Raw genomic sequence first — 6,765 nt, 5'->3', positions numbered from 1 at the left:
GACCGCAAAAATGAACAAATCCACTTTTCCGTGTCCCTGAAAACGACACGCTGTTTCTGTCCCCAGCCGAAGTGTAATCCTGTGTTCGGGGTGTTTTAGGCAGTCAGCACAAACGCGCTTCGGGTCTTTTCCCCGAGTTTTTTCCTCCTTCCACACATTCACTCACACACACACTCAAACACACATGCAGGCACATACACACACATACACACACACGCGCGTGCGCACGCGGTTACTTCTGCTCCCGTTTTCCCCCGCAGCTCTGAGTGTGTGTGTGTGTGTGTGTGTGTGTGTGTGTGTGTGTGTGTGTGTGTGTGTGTGTGTGTGTGTGTGTGTGTGTGTGTGTGTGTGTGTGTCTCTCTCTCTCTCTCTCTCTCTCTCTCTCTCGCTCTCTGTGTTTGCGCTCTCTCTCTCTCTCTCTCTCTCTCTCTCTCTCTCTCTCTGTGTATACTCTCTCTCTCTCTCTCTCTCTCTGTGTATACTCTCTCTCTCTCTCTCTCTCTGTATGTGCTCTCTCTCTCTCTCTGTTATGTGCGATCGCTCCTCTCTGGCTCGTCGCATCTCAATCCTCTCATATCGTCTTTATAGTTTTTTCGTCTCTCTCTCTCTGTGTATGCTCTCTCTCTCTCTCTCTGTATGTGCTCTCTCTCTCTCTCTCTGTATGTGCTCTCTCTCTCTCTCTCTCTCTCTCTGTATGTGTGCTCTCTCTCTAATCAGTCTCTCTTTTATATTCCTCTGCTCTTCTCTCGCCTCTTTATTTGCTCTCTCTCCATCTCGGCCTCTCTCTCTCTCCCCCCCGTATGTGCTCTCTCTCTCTCTCTCTCTTTATGTGTGCTCCTCATCTATCTCTCTCTGTGTAATGCTCTCCTCTCTCCTCTCTCTCTTTCTCCTCCTATCTCTTTGTAGATCTCTCTCCCCATTTGTTTAGTCTTCTACCTCAGGCTCTGACGACAGGTCACACCCCTCCATCGCAGGCACTGCTCTCATGATCTCTCTCTCTCTCTCTCATATCATCTCTCTCTGTGTCTCTCTTGCTCTTCTCCCTCTCTCTCTCTCTATCGTTCTCTCCTCTCCTTCTCTCTCTCTGTGTAGTGCTCTCTCTCTGTGATCATCCTCTGGTAGGGATGCGCTCTCTCTCTCTCTCTCTCTCTCTCTCTCTCTCTCTCTCTCTCTGTATGTGCTCTCTCTCTCTCTGTGTATGCTCTCTCTCTCTCTCTGTGTATGTATGCGCTCTCTCTTTCTCTCTCTGTATGTATGCGCTCTCTCTCTCTGTATGTGCTCTCTCTCTCTCTCTCTCTGTATGTGTGCTCTCTCTCTATCTGTGCTTTCTCTCTCTGTTTCTCTCTCTCTGTTTCTCTCTCTGTGTGTGTGTGTGATCTGTGTGTGTGTGCTCTCTCTGTTTCTCCCTCTCTCTCTCTCTCTCTCTACTCGGTCTCTCTCCTCTCGTCTCTCTCTATCGGCAGTGCCTCTCGCCACTGCTACTTCTCTCTCTCTCCTTTTTTCTTGCTGCCTACTCTTCGGGGGTGCTCTCTCTCGGGTCACGAGTGCCTCGGGGTCTCGGTCGGTCTCTCGGTCTGCTCTTTCTTCTTTTTTTTTTGCTTTTTTATTTTTTTTCCTTTGTTTTTTTTCTTTTGTCTTTATTGTTTTCTTTTTTTTTTTTGTTTTTTTTTTTTTTGTTTTTTTTTTTTTGGGTTGTTGTGTTTTTTATTTGTTTTTTCATTGGTGTGTGTGTGTGTGTGTGTGTGCGTGGTGTGTGTGTGTGTGCTGTGTGTGTGTGTGGAGGGTGATTGACGGATCTGTTGAGAAATTCTTTTAATTTCTCATTTTAAACAAAAACAATCAGACTTTAACGCACAAAGACTTGAGATCTTTATTTACTAAAAAAGACAGCTCTATAATTGTGTATTTGCAAATAATTTTGTGGAACATTAGCAAAACAACACAGCACTTACGTTATAGCATTATAACAGCCATTAACACGTCATATAACACGTCATATAACACGTCACGTATAAACTTCACTGTCCAAAAGTCTCGATACAGCTTTACGTCTCTGACTGAGTTCACCACATTAACAGTGATGCATCTTTTCTGCTAAATCGGCTAACGGCTAAATAACATAAACCTAAGATTAAACCCTAACCATTAACTCTGTAACCCAGTGAACCAGCATGATAGAGACTTAAGCACTTATGTACGCCACTCTGTAATAACAGCTGTTATAACATAAGTGATAAATCGCTTTGCAGAGATTCAACACAATGTAAATAGAAAATTGTCCATTTTAACAAATAACTGGGGTTATAAAAGGAATAAAACACAAGTATGGACGTGCTTTTATAGGAACAGGGTTACTCATCCCATTCTACGAGCTTCTTACTACAACATGTTTACGTCTCATCTGTTATACGAAGCTCTTAACACCGAGATCATGGAATTGTTTTTATTTTAAAAGGACACTAAAGAGACGTGAAATTGAAAGGACAACCGGAGGGGAAAATATTTCTGTAAAAACAAAATTAAGGACACAAAGAACAGGTTTATTCCTTCGCTCCACGTTTATCCTCGGCCATTATTCAACCGCTTCAAAGCTTGTGCTTAGAAATTCTATATTTAATAATTCGCTTTAAATTCCTTTGCTGTGTCATTTTGTCCTGGAATTTGTATCGAAGGAAAATACGAGAACGAAAGATGTCAAGGAGCCAGACGAGGCAGCGAGACGAAAAACAAATGTCCTTCGTGTCTCTGGAGTCAGAATGAGGAAATGACACTCAGCAGGTGCAAAGAGAAAAGAGAACGGAGGAGCGAGGAGACAAAAAGCCTTGAATTGTGGGTGTCTGTGAAGGAAGCCTTTAGTTACACGCAAAAAGATTCTGCCTGAGAGACGGAGAGACGTGCGAGAGTCGTGAAGATTCATCAGATCCGTCGGAAGGAGATGATCACGACAACGGATCGATATGTTATCGTTTCTATGGTTACGTCAGTAACAGACGCGTTTAATAACGCGTGAAATGTCGATATGTGTCATGTAGGAAGGAGTCTACAGTGTCAGAGAGAATAAAGAGAGTCTGATGATAGAAGGACTGTTTATAGCATAAGCAAGAAGAGGAATGAACTTCTTTTGCAGATGTCCTACAACATGACATGGATAAAAGTCGTTTAGATAAAACTGTTGGAACCATCAGCGAGTTGCTGAGATATCAGAAGAACAAAAACAGGTGGAATATACGTGTTAGCTACAGTAAGGACTCGCTGCGTCCATCTTATCCAGATTACTGTGAGTGTTTTTCATCCAGATGGGGCTCCCGGAGACGTTCCTCATACGAAGGTCTTGTGGGAATTTGCAATTTCACCATCTTTTAGCGAGAGAGAGAGAGAGAGAGAGAGAGAGAGAGAGAGAGAGAGAGAGAGAGTGTGCATGAGCAAATGGACATTAACTGGTTAATATTTAATCCAGTGTACGTGAGCCTGTGTTTTTGAAGGGTGGCAGTCTGGCTAATGGGAGAAGCTTGGGTATCACGGTGGATATCATGAAGCGACCCCTGGGAGAGCTCAGTGGCTCCATTAATGTCTTTTTTTTTTCTAAAGGAGAACCCACATGGAGACACGCTGTCCAGCTATTGACCACTCACTGGAGAAATGGAGAGGTTTGGGTCATTCATTCAATCTAAAGAAATCTAAACACATTAGGAGAAACCCTAACCATGATGTTCTATACCTAGTTCTCACCTGCACAAACCTTTTTTTTTTTAAATAAAATTACAATAATACAACCCCCCCCCCCCCTCTTCCCGCCCCCCGGAATAATATGTGTATAATAAGTGTAAGAAGTCGAGCTGTAGCGCATAAAGTTTTGGAGAAAGAGAAAGAGAGAGAGAGAGAGAGAGAGAGAGAGAGAGAGAGAGAGAGAGAGAGAGAGAGAACACTTCTGCTATTTTTAAAGCTTCAGCGTTCACGAGCAGTCCATCATGTACACTATTCACCTGCACATGACTGGAGAAAAAGTGCTGACGTGCGAAAACGGCGAAGCGGCAGAGCGTTCGTTTCGGCAGCCGTGCGCAATAAAGCACCTCACGGATCCTGACCAAATAAAAAAAACACAACAAACAATTTAGTTTTTTTTTTCTTTTCCCTTCATTCGTGGATCTGTGAGCAGCTGAAACGATTGGCGGCACTCAGAGAGAATGTACATGATGACTGTTTTTATTGAGTCAGATGTTCCATTAGATGGGAAGCGAGTGGAGCTCACGGCGGCTCTGAGCTGCAGTGATATGCTTTTTGCCAGACCTCACGCCACGGTCATTAGCCAACCTCCGAGACTCGCTGTCTCTCTGGAACCGCAATTAGAAAGGAAAAATAGCACTTATTGCAAACCTTCTGGTTTTATGCTGGTAATATTAACTGGGAAAGAAGAACGGAACTTAGATTAGTTGTAGATGTTTTGGATGAACTTCTAGATATTTATTTATTTATTTATTTATGAGCCATATTTGTGCTTCTAAAATGATTGACTTATCCGGAAAAGACTTATTTTTCCTATAGATCAACTGATTTGGATGAATAGGAGAGAAAACCTACAGAACTCGGTCCGTGTCTTCATGACGTGGCGCGGATGACGTCACGTCACGCCGCATTGCCGATCGGTTCTGCACTCTTATTGGTTAGAAGGTGTCGATCTGTTTTGTTTGCATATGTGAATCACAGGTTTATATTAATTAATAATAATGAATAATTATAATAGGGGGGGGCACGATGGCTTAGTGATTAGCACGTTCGCCTCATACCTCCAGGGTCGGGGGTTCGATTCCCACCTCCACCTTGTGTGTGTGGAGTTTGCATGTTCTCCCCGTGCCTCGGGGGTTTCCTCCCCCGGTCCAAACACATGCATGGTAGGTTGATTGGCATCTCTGGAAAATTGTCTGTAGTGTGTGTGTGTGTGTGTGTGTGTGTGTGTGTGTGTGTGTGTGCCCTGTGATGGGTTGGCACTCCGTCCAGGGTGTATCCTGCCTCGATGCCCGATGACTCCTGAGATAGGCACAGGCTTGAGAAGTTCGGATAAGCGGTAGGAAATGAATGGATGAATGAATGAATGAATTATAATACGTTATTGTTTCTGTAGTAACAGATCCTTCATGGCGACTTTATGACACATACAGAAGGGGTCTCCGGTGTCGGCTCTTTGTAACAGTCAGAGATGAAGCTGGAACATCTTCAGGACGGTAGAGTTCCAGCTCTCGGGAACGTACGGTGTCTCGACTACATTAGCGAAAATAAGAACGGTGTGAAAGACTGATTTCTTTTAAAATACACTTTTCCCACCAGATACCTTCAGCCCCGAGGACCTAAATCATCAGCAAATCAAGATGTCCTGGCCTTGGGGTTTTATCATCACATGCTGCACAAATGTAAAACACCTTTTTTGCCATGTTGGTATTATCACCGAGATTTATTGCACAAAATTGACAATAGAGCTGGTGTTTGCCTCCAGACTCCAGATAAGAGCCTTGGCCAGGTTTAAAGATAAGGAACCTATTGAAGCAGGCACATGCACAGATACGGGAGACCTCAGGGGAGGGTTTGAGCTCCTGCCCTTCTGCCCTCGTGCAGTACATGGACTCTTCTGGCTATATATCTAATAATGGAGCAGAGATACTGGTCTGGAGTGAAGTCATGAGCTCGGAGGCAGAGATCTCGACCTCGGCTGTGTGCTTAGCTAAGATCTGACAATTATGAGACGTAACAGGAAAACACTTAGTTTGGTCACTGAGGCAGGAGGACAGGATTAAATGTCCTGAGTGAGACAGTACGCGTCCTTTACACACCAGTCTGATCCTCACACACAAGGAGGACGAGGACGTGTAAAAATGTGCACAAATAATCAGAGTCCTAAAGGGGTTTTACATAAGCATCGTTACTATTACTTTAGTGACATCACCAGCACGTTACCATGACACTGTATTATGGGCTGTTTACAGTGTCACAGCTGTAAACAGATGTTCTGCCCAATATGTGTGTGTGTGTATATATATATATATATATATATATATATATATATATATATATATATATATATATATAGAGAGAGAGAGAGAGAGAGTAGGTGTAGTAAGTACATAAACATACTCTAGGTGTTACACACTGTAGATAAATATTACACACTACACCTAAATGTTACACACTACACCTAAATGTTACACACTACACCTAAATGTTACACACTACACCTAAGGGTTACACACTGTAGATAAATATTACACACTACACCTAAATGTTACACACTACACCTAAATATTACACACTACACCTAAATGTTACACACTACACCTAAATGTTACACACTGTAGATAAATATTACACACTACACCTAAATGTTACACACTACACCTAAATGTTACACACTACACCTAAGGGTTACACACTGTAGATAAATATTACACACTACACCTAAATGTTACACACTACACCTAAATATTACACACTACACCTAAATGTTACACACTACACCTAAATGTTACACACTGTAGATAAATATTACACACTACACCTAAATGTTACACACTACACCTAAATGTTACACACTACACCTAAATGTTACACACTGTAGATAAATATTACACACTACACCTAAATGTTACACACTACACCTAAGGGTTACACACTGTAGATAAATATTACACACTACACCTAAATGTTACACACTACACCTAAATGTTACACACTGTAGATAAATATTACACACTACACCTAAATGTTACACACTACACC

The 6,765-nt window shown here is 42.6% G+C and overlaps 1 protein-coding gene across 1 annotated transcript in view; it reads right to left on the bottom strand.

The window, feature by feature from the left end:
• The window catches only part of ptprfb (protein tyrosine phosphatase receptor type Fb), a 155,898-nt gene extending 155,628 nt beyond the window's left edge, over positions 1-270 (bottom strand). Inside the window, exon 1 of the mRNA XM_047806536.1 lies at positions 1-270. This exon is cut by the window's left edge and continues 68 nt beyond it. The gene's annotated coding sequence lies outside the window, so the exon portion shown is untranslated.
• Positions 271-6,765: the final 6,495 nt, after the last annotated feature.

This window comes from Tachysurus fulvidraco, chromosome 22 (genome assembly GCF_022655615.1).
Source record: "Tachysurus fulvidraco isolate hzauxx_2018 chromosome 22, HZAU_PFXX_2.0, whole genome shotgun sequence".
NCBI classification, from domain to species: Eukaryota; Metazoa; Chordata; class Actinopteri; order Siluriformes; family Bagridae; genus Tachysurus; species Tachysurus fulvidraco.
Note: the sequence above shows the minus strand (reverse complement) of the source record. Positions and strands in the feature narration are given on the sequence as shown.